At 39.6% G+C, this 19,183-nt stretch overlaps 1 protein-coding gene across 2 annotated transcripts in view; it reads left to right on the top strand.

The window, feature by feature from the left end:
- The first annotated feature begins 5,232 nt into the window (after positions 1-5,232).
- The window catches only part of ankrd6b (ankyrin repeat domain 6b), a 74,493-nt gene continuing 60,542 nt past the window's right edge, over positions 5,233-19,183 (top strand). The window contains exon 1 of one of the 2 annotated variants that reach the window (XM_085432938.1): positions 5,233-5,527. The gene's annotated coding sequence lies outside the window, so the exon portion shown is untranslated. The remainder of the gene's footprint in view (positions 5,528-19,183) is intronic. The other variant, XM_085432939.1, reaches the window with a different exon arrangement.

Genomic DNA, 19,183 nt, shown 5'->3' with positions numbered 1-19,183 from the left:
AGCTATAGAGCAATGGAAGGGTCACATGTCTATTGTAATTATAATGGGTAATTATAATTGCAATGATAACAAGAATAAATAGGAATGTTTATGCACATCTTCAACGAGTCCCTGGCGAAGTCTGTGGTCCCCACATGCTTCAAAAGATCCACCATCATCCCTGTGCCCAAGAACAGCAAACCCTCATCCCTGAACGATTACCGGCCAGTTGCACTGACCTCGGTAGTAATGAAGGTGTTTGAGAGGCTGCTGAAGAACATCATCTCCTCCTCCATCCCAGACACTACAGATCCGCTGCAGTTCGCCTACAGATCCAACAGATCCACAGAGTAAATGGCCTGCATTTGTATAGCGCTTTTCTAGTCCATAGGACCCCAAAGCGCTTCACACTACATTCAGTCATCCACCCATTCACACACTGGCGATAGCAAGCTACATTGTAGCCACAGCTGCCCTGGGGCGCACTGACAGAGGCGAGGCTGCCGGACAAAGGCGCCACCGGGCCCTCTGACCACCACCAGTAAGCAAACATGGGGTTAGTATCTTGCCCAAGGATATTTGGCATGCAGCCAGGATGCAGCCTGGGATCGAACCACCGACCTTCTGATTAGTGGCTGACCTGCTCTGCCACCTGAGCTACAGCCACCCCAGATCCACAGAGGATGCCATCGCCCACGTCCTACACACCACTCTCAGCCACGTGGACAAGAAACAGGGTAACTATGTGCGAATGCTGTTTGTTGATTACAGTTCAGCGTTTAACACAATAGTGCCCTGCAGACTGTTCACAAAGCTGAGGGATCTGGGACTTAACAGCCGTCTGTGTGCATGGGTGTTGGACTTCCTCACTGGCAGAACTCAGGTGGTGAGGGTGGGCAGGTGCTTCTCCAACAGCATCACCATCAACACAGGAGCACCTCAGGGATGTGTCCTCTCGCCACTGCTCTACTCCCTCTACACTTCAGACTGTGTGGCCACCCATGGCTCCAACACCATTGTGAAGTTTGCTGACGACACAGTGGTGTTGGGTGCCATCTCCAACAACGATGAGGCGGCCTACATGGATGAAGTGAAGAATCTGGCATCGTGGTGCCAGGACAACCACCTCCAGCTGAACGTCAGCAAGACCAAGGAGCTGGTGGTGGACTTCAGAAGGGGTCAGCACAGAGACTACAAGCCCATTATCATCAATGGAGCTCCAGTGGAGAGGGTGCAGTCCTTCAAGTATCTTGGTGTCCACATCTCCTCAGACCTGACATGGGCTGCCCACATTCAGGTCCAGACCAAAAAGGCTAGGCAGCGCCTGTATCACCTACGACAACTGAAGAAGTTCAGGGTCTCTCCAAAGATCCTCAGGATTTTCTATACAGGCGCTGTGGAGAGCATCCTCACACAGAACATGACATCGTGGTTTGGGAACAGCTGTGTGAAGGACCAAAAAGCTCTCCAGAGAGTGATCCGTACAGCAGAACGCTGCTGCAGGATTGCTCTCCCCCCACTTCAGGACACCTACACCAGGAGATGCCGGACTAGAGCAGCGCAGATACTGAAGGACCCGTCCCATCCTGGCAACAAACTGTTCCAACTTCTGCATTCTGGTAGAAGGTTCCGCATCTTCCGGGCAAGGACAGAGAGACTCAAGAGGAGCTTCTATCCCCAAGCCATCCGTGCCCTAAACACACACACCCGCCCTCTCACATCATCTATAATTGACTGAGACAGGACTCTTCCAGACACTAAACCAAGGCACAATGTACATTTCAATTCCTTTAATTTTAAATATGTTTATATTGTCTATCCTGTAAAATAGTCAGATGTCTATTCATATTAATGTACAGAATTCACCTGCTTGCTGCTACTACTGCACATTCACCCAATGTGTGTGTGTATATATATATATATATATATATATATATGTATGTATGTATGTATGTATGTGTATATATATATATATATATATATATATATATATATATATATATATATATATATGTATATATATATATATATATATATATGTATATATATATATATATATATATATATATATATATATATATATGTATATGTATATGTGTGTATATATATATGTATATGTGTGTATATATATATGTATATGTGTGTATATATATATGTATATGTGTATGTGTGTATGTGTATATATATATATATATACACGTATATGTGTATATATATGTGTGTGTGTATATGCAGCCCACTTAAGATCAAAGCAAAATTTACAAAATTTGTAAAATGAGCTTTACACCCCTGGTCTCGACTTTCTGACTAAAGACATGCAGGATCATCACTATGTTTTGTGATCTGAGAAGGTTCTTTATTTGTCACATGCATAGTTATACAAGTATAACACACAGTGAAATGTAGCCTGCATGTGACAAATAAAGAACCTTGAACCTTGAACATTTTTAGTTTAGGACATGAAGCTTGTGGTGAGTATGAAAAGGATGAGGTTTAATCTAGATGCCAGTTGTGTTTCTCTCTTTTGGATTTTCACTCTTTTGGTGAAGGGGATCCCTTCTCAGATCACAAAACATAGTGATGATCCTGCATGTCTTTAGTCTGAAAGTCTAGACCAGGGGTGTAAAGCTCATTTTACAAATTTGGCCACACAGCCCACTTTGATCTTAAGTAGGCTGCACCAGTGAAAAATTATGTTTGTTTGTTTGTTTGTTTATTATCTAATGTTGTTCATGACACTAGTGTCATCTCCCTTAGGTAATGTAAATGTAATATGCCAATATTAAATTTATTACATTAATAAATGAAATGTATTCAATTAAAAACTTACAGCAGTGAAATTTAACTTAGTTTCAAATACTGAGCTGTTTATTTATTTATATTTCCTATCACTTTATATCTTCATCTCAAAGACAAGTATCTTTTACAATGTATATATAGATGTATTGTATATAAGAGACAAATACTGTTCTTTAATTTTTGAAAGCTTATTTATATGGCCCCTCATTTAGGAATAAGATCCTCGATTTGTTTTGACTGGTCCCTCTGTTTGGAGCTACCTGGTTCTGCTTCATCTTCACTGGCTATGCTGGTATATTCTCTGTGCCCCGATGAAAAATATTGCCATAAACAGTGTATTTAGCAACACCACAAAACAGACGATAGCATATAATAGAATATAGCATATTATAATAGCATATAAATCATAGATGTTTTCATTTCGTCATCCAATATATTTCATCATATCGTACAGCCCTATCTCCTGCCTTAGTGAATGCTTCTCTGCCATTACTAAATGGATGCATTTCAATTTCCTTCATCTCAGTCTTGGTAAAGTGAGTTTCTTAAGACAGTTTTTTAAGGAGGTCAGTCAGTGCATCGATCTCTCATAAGCAATATCAAATTCTGTCTAAACCCACCCAGTCAGAAAAATCAAGAATCTCGTAATCAATAACTACAGAAATGTCAGACTAAGTTACTGCTGGGAATTCAACATCTAAATGGCAGTTATTGCAATATTTCCTAGATTTTTTACTGCTCTTAACTTGTACTTTCTGCTGTGACCAAAACATTTCACACATGTGGGACTAATAAAGGTTTATATACCAGTTAGCCTAACTTGAGTGATGTCGCTACTGTTTAGTTTTCTGTCTTCATTCATGTCCAAAGTGATGGCAGAGCTTTAATTTTTCAGAAATCCCTGTAAGAACATGGTATATCATCTTAAGATGTAAATTAGCGAGCTAACTCCCTGTTAACGTATTACTCAGTTAAACTTCATAAATCCTGTTTTTCATGGATGCCTGGATGTTAAAATTTTATTGTTACACCTGATAAAGAAGTCACACTGATTTTATTAAAGATGAAAGACAGTTAGACAGTTTTTAACTCTCAGTGATGCTGCAGGGTTGTTTGAGTTTGAGAAATGAAGAGCAGACACATTTTTGACATAAAAGAACTCACCTGCTTCTTTAGATATTAGTCGCACTGGTTTAAGTGTCAGGAGTGTGGGAATGAGGAAACGGGAGTGGGATCGCTAAGCCTGAGTTTGTTCTGTTTGGCCCGGCATCAGGTCATCAGATAAATGAAGTGAATCTTCTATATAGAAGAGTCTGCCTGCACCAAATGTTAGCTACAATAACACAAACACATTATTAGAATGAAGTAATCCAAAGTCAAGCAGTTTATTTCATATAGATTTTGCTATGAATTGAATTCCTACCTGTCTGTCTTTTCTTTTTTTAAAACCGAGTCTTCCCCTATAATTGAGCCCCTTTGGTATTTGGACCAAACCAAATCATGAAATAAAGAGGGGGAGGCGGGGTCAAAGGCTGACTGTATTTTATTCTGTTGCAAAAAAAAAAAAAAAAAAAAAAATCCAACTAATGCTAGGAAACAAGCACGTTTACAATTATGGTCATAATTAATTAATAATTGTCTTAAACAACAATAAATAAATAAATAAATAAGAGTGTTCAACTGCTTTCTAGGGACTCTGTCAGTAATGGGCCCAAAGAATCACTTGTCTCCCCCTTATGCCAACCCTGCCTCTTTTGGCTCACCTGTGGGTATGGTTTTGATGTCGAATCTGTAGCTTGCATTCTTCCTCTTGGAAGAAGCACACTGAGATGTTAGCTCTCCCTGCCCCTATTGGCTGCCCCTCTTTCCAAGCTTTCAGTTGTCTCTCCAGTCTTTACCACTGTGTCCTTGGTTGGCACCCCAGTCTATTAGTGCATATCACCTGCTAAGCCAGGAGTACTACTGCTGGGATATTTCTAATTATAATTCGAGCTATTTGTATTTATTAGACCTATTTGTTATATTTTGTAACTTTGTAGTATATTGTGTTATTTAATTTAATGTATCTAATTACTGTTCTTGTCTTGGAGCAACTGTGACCATATAATTTCCCTGGAATTAATAAAGGATTATCATGATGATTTTGATACGTCAAAGATGGATCTTAAGACATATCCTTGATTGCTGGTAAATTACGATTTAAGTGTACTGCTGTCAATGTCATAGTTTTAGAATAATTATGAACTTCAATTAAACAAGTTTAAATATTCAATAACTACAATATTTACAAGAATACTGTAAAACAAATTAATTGAATTAATATGTGCTATATTATCACTCTGGTGTTTTCCTCTTCAGACACAGGCGATAGAATGGAAGATAACAATGAAATGGTTGAATCCTGAAATCAGTTAAAGTTAAACAGTTTCTCGATTCTGCCTGTAAAGCCAACGCGTGTTTCAACTGTCTAATTATTGGTACTCCCGTTGGAGAAACTCGGGTCAAAAATATGAGATAATGTCGGAAAGAAAACTGATTCTATCAGAGGAATCAAAGTGTGCGGTTTAGCAGCACTCATGGTCTGTGTGTGAACTGCAGACAGAGAGGGAGGGGGTTGCAAAAGCGGTGCGCAGTTACGGTAGTAGCTAAAGACTGTTTTCACTCAATTTCCCAGTCCACAAGATTGTGAAACTAGCAAACAGTGAAACTCAATCTAAATCCAAGTTCCGTGTGGACGTTTCTCTCCGAGGTGAGTTTCTTCGTTTACTCTCTTTACTTTGGGTGGTTTTATCTGAATGCCTGGCTTGTAAACACGGTGTATACACTCCGTACATTGGATGAATCTTCCGTGTGGACTGACTTGAATTACGGCAGCAGCAGGGACGTAATTCTGTTTACTTCGAAAAAATAACTGCTAGTATGTTAATTATTTTAGCTAGTCCTATCGCCCTCAATTACTTTCATCATGTTAACTTACTGAATATTTTCATGGATAGACAGCTGAGTTCAACATTCTGTGTTCTTTATTTTTTGTATCCTTTCAACTTCTCGGCTGGAAAAGACGGATAGCTGCTCTATTTAGGTCGAACTACAAAAACTGTAACAACAAAGTTTATAGTGGCTTTGTTTTACTTAAAAATATCAGGATATGTCGTTTACGTTGGGCCTCTCTGGTATAAATTATTCTGAAAAGTAGTGTTTGTCAGATAGGTTTGTTTTTTGTCAAATTTTACATTTATAGCTTGAAATACCCTGGTACATGTAAGAAAGCTGTTGTAACTTATGCTGTTTATTGTTCAACAAGATCAAGATATTCCCTCGGTGTGCACAATTATAGTGTTTACAAAATAAGTTTGATGTGAATGTAAAGGGTATATGAAAATAGAATAACTGCAGTAGTTAAATATTATTCAGGATCCACATTGCAACGTTCCCATGCTGGTGCAAGTTCAGCTACACCCGATGAGTAAAAGAACTACTTTGAAATAAATTAGGCTAAGATAAGCAAGGAGGGTATTTAATATGGGATATGAGCTAATTAGGAAACGCTTATCAGTGATATTTTAAAATGATAGCTTAGTACAATTTAGTAAGCTGGATCCAGAAGACAGAAAAAATAAATCTTGTGAACTAGCTTTGATGAATTACAATGTGATTTGTCATAAAGCTTCATTGTTTATTAATGCTATTTTCCCATCTAGACTCCACCAGGGCTGCCGTTTGTCTTGTAAAACTGATTTCCCCCCCTCTTTGTCAGTAATTTCATTCATGTTAACATGTGTAAACTGACTTAAATTTTGGGAAAAGGATTAGAATATGATGGTAACTGAAATTCTACTTTGTGCTATATATATGTATGTAGATTAGATGGTAGATGGACTGATTTTTATATAGCGCTTTTCTACTTCCTATATACAACATGCCACATTACCCATTCACACAAGCACTGTCTTCTATGCTTTTAAGTGCTTACTGACTACCATTCACGCACTTTCATACTCCAATGGATGCATCGGAGAGCAACGTGGGGTTACTATCTTGCCCAAGGGTAATTGGCATATTTGGGATAAGCCAGAGTATTTTCTGAGAAACTGTTAATGGATTTAAAAATGACATTTACCTGTTCAAAACTAATTATTCAAGTTAAACATAGGCAAATCAGAAGTGGCATTAGGGCTGTTCGATATAACGATATATATCGGATGACGATATAAAAACGTCTATCGTTTCATTTTACGCTATCGTTTGTTTCGTGGTGTCGCAAAATAAACTGTTTACGGCAATATTTTTTCATCGTTCTGATGGTCACTGCACTGGCTATATTAATTTCTTAAAGTTCTCTCTTTCTCTTATATTTAATGTAACCACAATACAGACGGACAAAATAAACTGAATCACGTGAAAGAGCAGATTATTTACGGATGAGAAGTAAAAAAGAGCCGCCAGGTGCTAAAAAATAAACCTTAGACTCAAATGTTAGAACAGGGTTTTCCCCGCAGCACGCTGTGTAATAAATACTCACAAAGAAAACGGCGGCCGTTACAACTTATGTCTAGAAATGTATAGTTTCATGCATCTGTTAAAACACTCGACTTCAGCTACATGACGCGCAGCTGGAAACAATTTCCGCAAGTCGAGCTGCCCGAGATTCACAGAATTTACAGAAAATGTTACATTTTTGTGATTTATATCGTTATCGGACGATAGAATTCTTATATCGGAATATGAGATTTTGGTCATATCGCACAGCCCTAAGTGGCATTGCATTGCGTTAGAAAAAAATAAATACCCCAGTACTGCTGTAAAGTAGTCCTATTTACTATTTACCTTGGCAGATAAGATAAGATAAACCTTTTAGTCCCACAAGTGGGAAATTTGTGGTCACAAGTTAAGTGCAGTAAAGATTAAGAAATAAAACAATTGAATAGAATAAGATAAAAAAAGAACATACTATACAAAATAGAACAAAATACTATATAAATAAAAAAAATACTGTACAAAATAGAATAAAATACTTTGTTATATTGGGAAGATTGCACTTGGTACTATTGCACATAGGAAGACAGAGCGAAAAGTTACCTGTGTGTATGGGATATGTGTGTCTGCACGTGCGTGGTCACCCACAGAGACCATGTTGTAGATTTACTGTTAAGGTTAGTGTTATGGCAGGCAGGATGTTACCCAAATGCAGGACTCAACACACACGGGGATAACTCAAAGAGGCAGCTTTATTTGACAAGGCATGGAGACATGAGGGAAAAACAGAGTCCACAACATTGAAAAAACAGTTCTGGGGATCGCCTGCGACGAGACAGTTCAGGAGGCCGACTGCGTTGAAGGCGGCAGCTCCAAAGCAGGTCCGGAGGCCGACTGTGTGGGAAGCAGCGGTGGTGCAGAAGGGACCCTCCAGGACCCCAACAGGGAAGAAAATGGGAGTGGAAATCTTCAGGTGACCTGGAAGGGGGCTGGTGTTGGTGTGGTTAGGTGGTTGGATGTGGACATGCAGGCAGTGCAGGATGTAGATGGGCAGGCGTGTTGACCTCTGGCAGAGATAGAGCTGAACCTGGTGGCGGAGCAGAAGCCGAAGGCAGCTGAGCAGGTGGCAGTGTGGCAGCCGCAGGCAGTTGAGCGGACTCTCCAGAGCCCCCAGCAGAAACAGGCGGGGGTGTGGAAGCCACAGATGGCTGGATTGACTCTCCAGAGCCCCCAGCAGAGACAGGTACAGAACCAGACAGTGTGGAAACCTCTGGCCAAGCAGAACCAGGACCAGACGGTGTGGAAACATCTGGCTGAGGTGGAGCTGGCTGGAGCTGCATAGGGCATGCAGCCGTCTCAGAATGCAGCAAGGTGCAAGTGAGGCCCGAGGATCGCCTCAAAGGCATTAAGTCCAACAGATATTGTCCTTACGTCCAAGACATGGGAACCTCACCTCACCGGGCTCTGAATCCCTGAAAAGGTACCTCTTTCGGGCTGAGTCCGCTGGGTCCATGTCTTGGTTGCGTCGTTCTGTCAAGGTTAGTGCTGTGGTAGGCAGGATGTGGACCCAAAGGCAGGACTCAACACACACAGGAATAACTCAAAGAGGCAGCAATATAAAACACAAAACATAACCTAAGCCGTGAGTTAACTAGAACCACTCAGGGAAACGAGGAAAACAGGGAGAGACACACAGCAACATGATGGTAACAAGGGCAGAGGAAAACACAGGGCTTAAATACACAAGGGAGTAACGCGGGAATGAGACAAAGGAGAAGAGCACAGCTGGAAGTGGTCCCACATAACGAACGGGGAGGAAGCAAAACTGAAAACACTGAAAAAACTGAAATAGGACCCAAGACTGTAAAAGTAAAACAAGAAACAAGAGACATTCACAAAGACACGGACTAGACACTAAGACATGAAACCTAGAGCATGGGAAGGCGTAGAAACAGAAACCTAAAGACTATGTTATGGTCCTGTGTCTGTGTCTCAGTGTTTTGCGTATTATTATTGTAATTTGTTATTTCTAGTGTTTAACCCTCTCAGGCTCAAATTAAACTTTTTGTTGGTAATGCACAACCAAGTCCTGCAGTGGTATTTCTGAGTAAAAAAAAACTTATAAAATATGTATGTGGGGTAATCAGGTTGTTAGTTTTTAACTGTTGCAAATCGGCAACGCCTGCCTTGAGAGGGTTAATATAGATTTGGTTCAGTGCCTCTGAGTTTTGTCTATGGATTTCCTATTTTACTTTGAAGGTCTGTGTCTTATGTTGATGTTTCTAGTTTTGCGTCTACCTGGTCCCGTCAGTTAATTTGCATTAGCTGTGTTCCCCTTTTGGTCCTTGTTCCCCGTGTGTTTGCCTCTGTATTTATAGTGTGTTTCCTTCAGCGCTCGTTGTCGTGTCGTACCACCGTTCCTGCCTGTGTGTTCCGTTCATGTGCCATTTTGAGTTTTGCATTTCGCCAGCAATAAACCTGTGGTTGTTTTGAGTTCACTTCTGCCTCCACGAGTCCTGCACTTGGGTCCTTTTTCCTGCCTGCCTACACACAGACCATGGCAAATATGAAACACACAAGGAGAACAGTAAGGAAAACCAAATCTATGAATAATACTAAATCAAAGGATGTTAATTATTCAAAAAACAGATCCAGTACGGTGACATTTACAGTGATTTAGTGTGGCACTTTAATTAATTTGGGGGTACAGGACATTTTGAACAATAGTGAATGATCACATCTTTTAAACTTCATATCCCAAGTTTGCATTGCAGCATTTCTATTTTAAATATTCTCCAAACCCAAGTTAGCTAAAAGATCGTCTGTAAAAGTTTTGGCCAGTTTTGTGTTATAGAGCAACTTTTTCAACAGTCTGTCGGATTTGTTGCAATGTTAGTGATGGAGAAGACTTCTTTGCTTGTACCGAGTTAGTTTGATTGAGAGAGATGAGTCTGCAGCTCAATCGGAAACTATTCTGATGATGAATGAATTTACTGCAGTCTTTTGCTTAGTCTTACTTAAACCTTTATTGTCAGCTTCAAGAATGAATTCTTTGGCATGGGTCATTGCTCTGTCTCATATTACATCTGCTGTTTTAAAGTTCTCAGTGAATACTATTAAGGGAATTGGGCCAATATGCATGAATGGTTTCATCTTTCATTCCTGCCTGTGGCTATCTAGCTGTACAATTCCTCCATCTAAAGCACAAGTACGCACTGCAATAGTTGCAGAGCCTTAATATCTGCATATCGTCTACAGAGAAAATAACAAAGTCAATATGATAGATTTTTATAATTGTAATTATATATTATTTGTATTCATTAATACTATTTTGTAATATTTTGTTACTTTATTATTTATAGAATTATTTAATTTAATTTAGTTTAGTTAGTTACTGTTCTTAATGTCTTGAAGCAACTTTGACCACATCATTTTCTCTGATAATAAAGTATTCGGATTCTGATTGTGATATAGGGCGCTTTGGAAAATAGGGCACAGGGTTAGAATACAGGAAGATTAAAGCTTGTGTATTGGATCAGAGGTGTAAGTGTGGGAGGGAAGGGGGTTGCTGAGGGTGGAGATATGTTGTTGCTCTGTGCCACAGCCAACATGCCACTTTTCCAGCTGGATTGGAGTCAAACAGAGAAGGAGATCATCAGGATCCTGTCTATCTGTTTATGCATATTAAATTATATTTCCAGTTTACTAGAGAGGTGGTCATACAGACACTTTTTTAAATGAATTTGAATTAGGTGGACTTGTGTTGAAAGTTTGGTGGGAGAAAAAGCATAATCATGTAATAAATCATTGTCCTTTAGGAGGGTCATTGACACGCGATTAATCCAACCCGATATCACAGCACAGGGTGTAATAGGCATTCTGGTCCACCATGTCCATTTCATGCTTTATCTCTCCAAAGTGTGAAATGGACACACATGCAGAAGTTGCAGTATTAGCAAGGGGAGATAATATATTTAAAGCCAAGACATTGCAAGAAAGGTATGAAGTACATTCCAGGGCCCTTAATCAATAAACAATTAAGCTAGGTGGCTAATATGTATATGCATGTGAATGTGTTAGTAACGTCTGCTTATTTTCACGTTGGCTTCTGCATGTGTGTCCATTTCAAGCTTTCTCTCTTCTCTTACACATTTTGCTGTTTTACTGGACTAATTAACGATGTGTGTCATCACATTAGTCAAGCTGTAAAAAATAGATTGGGTAATTACCACCAGAGTATTCCATCAGTGAAAACATCATATCATCAGGCCTGCTGAGGTCACCTGATGCAAAAAAGGAGTGGGGATTGAGGCACCTGGGAAACAAACTCAAGACTACATTGTAGCATTGCATTGTAGGTGGCTAACAGTTGATGTCATAACTCACTCCCCCTGTTCAATTATGGTTATTTATATTGGACATAGATGGCCTCTTTTACGCTTCTCTGTCCAAAATGTGAATTTTGGCAGCCTTTTGTCCTGTTGAGGTTGCAGCACTGCACAGGCATTAAATGATCTTCTCTCATTAGAGCATGATCTTTTAACCAAATTTATTTCTACGCACTATGGGACAGTGTTTGATATTCTCTGTTGTGATGTTTGGATTCTTACAGTCTTACACTAAGGTCAGGCTCTGCACAGTGCATGCACTGTATATAAAAAAAAGCGTGAATACAAAATAAAAGGATATAAATAGGATAAATAATATAACAAAGGATAAATAATATAACAAAGAAATCAAATGTAAGAATTGTGTTTCAAAGTCAAAGTCAGAGTAAACTTTATTGTCATATCCGCTATATACAGTACAGTATATAGGGAGACAAGACGACGAGGCTCCAGTTACATTCTGTGCAAAAGACAAACAAGAAATATAAGAAGAGTAAGAAATAAATATACACTTTAAGACTAAGGTAAAAGGATCAATAACAATTTAAATTTACAATTTACAGTTTGAATGGTTTAAAGAGACCTTGAAGTGATTTAAAGTGACCAGTGTGGCAGCTTGTAAACATGAGCAGAATTCCTGAGAGTAAGGATTGTCCATAGAGCAGCATCTGCATTACAAAGGCAGTGGTATGTGGAGTGCAATAGAGGCAGTTAACGGTTTGTGTGGGTGTGTGTGGTGGGGGGGAGTGGGAGAGCTGGTAGTGAGTTCAAGAGCTTGATGGCTTGTGGGAAAATGCTATCTTGAAGTCTGAAGGATTGGGTCCCGATGCTGCGACAGCGTCTGTCAAATGGAAGGAGAGAAAAGAGTCCATGTGAGGGGTGTGAGGGGTCAAGAACGATGCAGGAGGCCTCACTGATGCAGCTCTTGTGCAAGATGTCCTGTAGCAGAGGGAGAGATGTTCCAATGATCTTGGCAGCTGCTTTAACAATCCGTTGGAGCTGGCCGAGATCGCCGACTTTGCATTTGCCGAACGACACGGAGTTGCAGCTGTCAGAACACTCTCTATGGTGTCCCTGTAGAGCATGGTGAGGATGAGAGGAAGAAGGTTGGCCTGCTTCAGGTGTCTCAGGAAGTGGAGGTGCTGCTGGGCCTTTTTGGTGATGGAGGTGGTGTTGGTGGTCCAGGTGAGGTCTTCTGAGATGTGAACTCCCAGGAACTTGATGCTGTTAACAGTCTCTACTGTGGAACCGTGGATGCTGAGTGGTGTGTGGGTGGAGCGAGTCGACAATCATCTCCCTGGTTTTGTTCACATTCAGTGACAGGTTCTCGCTGCACCAGAACGCCAGCTGCTAAACCTTTGCACGTCGACTCGTTGTTGCTGCTCACGAGTCCAACCACGGTTGTGTCGTCAGCGAACTTGATGATGTGGTTAGAACTGTGTAGGGCGGTGCAGTCGGTTTAACATAAATAACTGACATCTCATTGTCTCATTCCAACTTACCGATTTCAAGCAGTTATCTTTTTTCTTTTCTGTTGAAACAGGCTTTCTGTTGAGTGTTTTTTTTATTGATTAATAATTTTATCTTAAAGCTACTTGTTAATCTTACTGTGTTTTATTTAATCTTTTGTATTTTTCTATTTTGGTACCTAACATTCTTGTTTTTTTTAATCTTTTGTATATGGCACTTTGTGACTGCCTGTCTATGAAAAGCGCCTAATAAATAAACTTTACTTATCTACTTAGATATCATTCAGCAAATGGATAACTATCTCTTGCTAACAACTTTTTTACGTGTTTTCAGACATACAAAATACTACCGTGTCTTCACTCGAGCTCAACTTTTGACCAACTCTGCAGTGATGCATTTTGTTTACATGCCAGTTTAGGGTATTATTTTAACAATCTCAGAGATAACCTTCTTGGCACTGTGTCCTGTTGTTACACAACAGCTTTGATGACATGTTCTCATGTACAATCTTGAATACCGAAAGATGAATGTCCTTTAGACACCACACATTATTGCTATAACTATGGAAGCAAATACCCGATGTTCCATTGGGAGCTTTTTGTTTTCATATACATACATTTAAAGTATTTCCACGGCACAAAGTAGAATACAGCCAAGAGAAAAAAAGGAAACACCTTCTTTTAGACATAAACTTGTATCTGTTTATCATACACTCGGGCTTTATGCATATGTGCACATTCTTACAATTGGTCAGTTTATTGTGCTCTTCTGTTTTCTTAGGTAATATAGTATATAATATCCATCCATCCATTCGCTTCCGCTTATCCCTTTCAGGGTCGCGGGGGGTGCTGGAGCCTATCCCAGCTGTCATAGGGCGAGAGTATATAATATTGTATGCTATTTTCATTCTCATGCTTATGTTTTTATCTGCACTATTTATTTAAATAAATACTGTTACATCTGGCCTAACATTAACGATAGAAGGTTCTTATGCATGACTGCCCTCAGGATTAGCCAGCAGTGCATTAGGCCCTCGTTTCTGCATGAAAAAGCAAAAATTTTCGGCAGCGACTAAGCTGATTATAATGCTTTATAATGCTTTCTCTTCGCGACTACATGTGGATGATACTTTTCAGATTGAAACAGACACTTGACAGCACATAGTTTCTGGTATTTTCCTCCAGGACATACTTGTTAAAGTTTATGTTTCTTCGTAACTCTTGAAAAAAGCATCTTTTTTAAAACTTAAACTATTTTTAACCCAAGCTGACTCATCTTTGCTTGACATTCTGGCACAAGCAAGCAAACAAGTAAATTCCTGTAACGTTAAAACAAGCAAATAAACAAGGGAAGCGCACAAAACAAACAAACCTTTGATAATTTGTCTTTAAGGAAAAACAAAACCTGAAGGACCTCTTCATTTTAGTAAGGGACGGGGTTACTGGACCGCCAACCTGGAGCCAGGCCTAGGGGAGGTCCTCAGGAGCAGGGCTGGTATATATGGAAATAAATCTTGAAAATGATTTGAGAAAAAAAAATTCAAATCAGTCGATATTGATACATATCACAATATAAATTAAATTGTTATTTATGCCATGTTTAAAGGTTAATTTTGATTTTAAATAATATTTATTTTCTGTCATATGTTGAACATGATAAATGTGCTGTAGTACATTGTGTTACCATGTTTTCAATATAAACAAAAGTGACTTTTGGTGACTTTTGGACCCTCGGCTGTCTGTTAAGGTGTAAAGTTTGGCAACGCTGTTGCTTGAGTATTTGTTAACATTTTCTTTTCTCATTTTGTGTTTTATCTCACTCACACACCTAAAATCATGGTGTGTAAGGCTTCAGTAGCTTAACCATTAGTAATGTGCTTCTGCTGGTCAATCCTCCTACACTGTGTACATCACCCTAGCCTGATATGGCTGTAGAGGGTCTGGGCTCCACCACTCTGGACCTGCCCTCTTTGACAGGTGGTGTACAGGGGTGCAAACTCAGCTCAGTGAATTCAAGCATGGTACCATTATAGGATGCCACTTTTGCATCTTGCCAGTCCAGTTGTGAAATTTCCTTGCCACTAAATATTCCCCAGTCATTTGTTGCTGCTCACAAAGGAGGATCAGCGTATGCTGAGGCACATAGTGTGTGCACAGTAGGGCTGGGCCATATTATACCGTTCACGGTAATACCGGTATAATGTTAGGCAACGATAGGAAAATGAAATATCGCGATAGAATATGAGTAAAACGCGCATGCGCAGTGCCTTTGTTTTCATACGCACATGGCCGATTGTTGAGTGAAACAGATGAACCAGAATTGGTTTGTAAAAATGGTGCAACTTCAGCGATGTGGAACTGGTTTGGTGTTTGTCCGTCAGATACAGACAAAGCACTTTTTTTTTTTGCAGAACATGCAAGCGGCCGTCGTTATTGTCGTATTTGTCGGACTAAGATGCTCTTAAATCTGGGAATAATCTGGGTCCTAAACCCCCCTCTTCAGGTCAAACGAACACTGCAGCATTACTGAGAGTTAAAAACTGTCTAAATTCTTTCATCTTTAATAAAACGATCAGTATTGCTGCTTTACCAGGTGTAACTATGAAGTTTAACATCCAGGCATCCATGAAAACAGAATGTATTACATTTAACGGAGTCAGAAGTTAGCAGGAAGCTAGCGGAAGTTAGCTCGCTAGTTTCGCTAGTTACCTAAGCATGATATTGCATGTTCTGACTGAGAGATTTCTGAAAAAAAATCAAACGTACAGCTCTGCTATCACGTCCAACATAAATGAAGACAGGAAACTAAACAGCAGTGACGTTTGTAGGGTTACTGAAGTTGGGCTAGCTGGTATATAATGATGTGCTACGTGATCGCTAGCGACACAGCTATGTTAGCACAACATAAACAGTGAAGCTGGAGGACGAACACTAACACTTTTCCACTTATAAAAGTTAACGTGAAGGTTCCTCATGGTTAGAGACAAATGCAATCGCATGGCAGGATGCTGTAAACGGACCAAACTTCAGTCAGGAGAACAACTGAGATAATTCATCCACAATACAAGCTTAGTCATTAATATACTGCAACAACATGGGAATAGAGCAGCTGCCAGAGAATTCAACATTAATGAATCAATGGTACAGAAGTGGAGGAAGCAAGAAGAATGAGTTTAATAAAGTTTGATTTATCTGACTGCTTTGTTTCGCTTAATGTGCCTTATAATCCCGTGCACCTTATGGTCCGAAAAATACGTACTGCACACTGCAGTTTAATGTTGCAAAGCACCTCTTTTTAACTTCAGTATATATTATACATGGTTATGCTCAGGATATGTCAGCCCATTTCTACTGGAAATGCCTTTTGGTTAAACTTTCAGCAAGGAATTTGCATTTGCACTGTTAAATTTTTATAAAGCTTTAATGTACATAAAAACCAGCTTCTTGTTTAAGTGAAAATAAATGGAAGGTTGTCTTTTTGCGCTAGTAATGTTGTGGAGTTGTATTTTGTCTCGCATCAATTATATCGTCAGTTATATCGTTATCGCAAATTTTCAAATATATATCGTGATAAATATTTTTGGCCATATCGCCCTGCTCTAGTGCACAGGTCTTCAACTTTGTCAAGAGATGACTGTTCTCAGAAGAGTTAAAATTGTTAAAGCTACAAAGTGTGGGTCAACAGCATATGAATGGGGTGCCACTCAAATTCATATGCGTATAGGCAGTGTTGGGGAGTAACGGAATACATGTACCATATTTAAATATTGTATTGTATTTAAAATACAAAATATGAGTAACTGTATTCCGTTAGAGTTACCGTTTAAAAAGGTGGTATTTAGAATACAGTTACTTTGTTGAAATAAATGGATTACTCGGCGGTACTTTCCTGTTTCATATTGTGGCGGGTCAGGATTGTTTGGGTTTGTTTGGCATCTCTGTTCTGTTGTTCCAGGTGGCAGCGTTACGGTTGCCATGGTTACAGGGTGACGCTCTCTCTCTGTGTTTCCTGGGTGAAAGAGCGCCTTTTTGTTGTTGTTGGTGTGGTAAGCTAATAGGCAGAATGCTACAGGCATAGCTCTAAAGAATGTAGCCTGATGGGCAGTGTAGTCCGTGCTGCAGGGAGAATGGACTGCCGTACCTGTAATGTGTCTGTGAGCGAGGGAGGGAGAAAAAGGAAAAGTACGAGCTGTCACCGAGCAAAAACGGGAGCTGGAAGCATGTAAATATAATAATAACCACTGCAGCCAAAAAGAGTGCCTGACGAGCCCAGCTGTAAGTAAGCTATTAAGACTCGACTGTACACAGTGTTTGTGTTTTCCTCCGAAACAATAAGTTCCGTTGGAGCAGCCTTTCAACGCCTCTCTCTGTCTCTCGCTAGCAAACTTGACCCAGACAACAAAGTAAAGGTAGTTTTCGGCTACAAGCCCGACACGGAACCCGACGTATTAGCCAGAGGTCCCTTTACTATGGTTCAGAGCCGCGAACCTTCAGTAATAGTAATAAATCACATTCATGTAGTTGTAAACAGCAAGATAATATATTAAGTAATCCAAAGTATTCAGAATACGTTACTCCCATTGAGTAACATAACGGAATACGTTACAGAATACATTTTGGGGCATGTATTCTGTAATCTGTAATGGAATACATTTTAAAAGTAACCTTCCCAACACTGCGTATAGGGATATGACCAAAATCTCATATCCCGATATAAGAATTCTATCGTCCCGATAACGATATAAATCACAAAAATGTAACATTTTCTGTAAATTCTGTCAATCTCGGGCAGCTCGACTTGCGGGAAGTGTTTCCAGCTGGGCGTCATGTACCTGGAGTCGAGTGTTTTAACCGATGCATGAAACGATACATTTTTAGACATAAGTTGTAACGGCCGCCGTTTTCTTTGTGAGTATTTATTACACGGCGTGCTGCTGGGAAAAGCCTGTTCTAACGTTTGAGTCTAAGGTTTATTTTTTAGCACCTGGCGTCTTTTTTTTTTTTTACTTCTCATCCGTAAATAATCTTCTCTTTCACGTGATTCAGTTTATTTTGAAAAGTCTCAATAGGATCTTGAGCTTTATTGTGAAAGGTTTATGTGGAACATAAACAAGCGGACATGCGATGGTGTTACCGTCGTTGTTGCTAACGACAACACATAAAAATAGGCGCTTGTCCGTCTGTAGTGTGGTTAAAGAGAGAACTTTAAGAAATTAATATAGCCACTACAGTGACCATCAAAACGATGAAAAAATATTGCCGTAAACACTTTATTTTGCAACACCACGAAACAAACGATAGCGTAAAATGAAACGATAGACGTTTTTATATCGTCATCCGATATATATCGTTATATCGAGCAGCCCTATATGCGTATGAAGGCAGACAAAAGAATACTTTTGGCAATATAGTGTATATTAGGTATATTACAAAAAGAAAGGATATTTTGTTTTTCATACTTTGATGAAAATCCTTTGGCCTCAATGACTGCCTTAGTCTAGAGCTCAAATGAATATCACGAAATGCTGTATTTCTTTTCTTGAGATAACCTGCTAGGCGTTTACTGCTGCCACCTTCAGTTGCTGCTTTTTGTGGCTTTCTTTGTATTCTGTTTTGTATTGATTTGGTTATTTGGGATCAGGTGACTGACTTTGCTATAAAGAATATCTCATTTCTTTACCTTAAAAAACTCTTGTTTAGTTTAATGTATGTGACTGGTATGTGTGCTTCTTGTGTACAAACATTGACAACCACAAGACAAAGAAAAAGGCTGCATAGATTAAAATAACCCTATTGCATATGAGAAATGTTGTGCAGGATAGGAAAAATAGAAATGGTCTGTCAAAATCTAGTAAAAGGTCTGGTATAAAGAATGGCGTCTGTGTCATGATCGCGGTCCGCCTATTGGTAATCCAGGCTATATAGTATCTGTGTATTGAAAGCTCATGCAGAGCACCATGGGACTCCACAGATGTACTTTACAGATATGAGCACTCACAGAAGCATAACACATGACCTAAATACTATAATGGCGAATGTTCAGCGGGCAGTGTTGTGGCTCAGAGCACAAGT

This window comes from Copadichromis virginalis, linkage group LG15 (assembly GCF_057382275.1).
Source record: "Copadichromis virginalis isolate Kocher_CV1m ecotype Utaka linkage group LG15, C_Virginalis_male_GT1.1, whole genome shotgun sequence".
NCBI classification, from domain to species: Eukaryota; Metazoa; Chordata; class Actinopteri; order Cichliformes; family Cichlidae; genus Copadichromis; species Copadichromis virginalis.
This window is presented reverse-complemented; position numbering and strand designations above follow the sequence as displayed.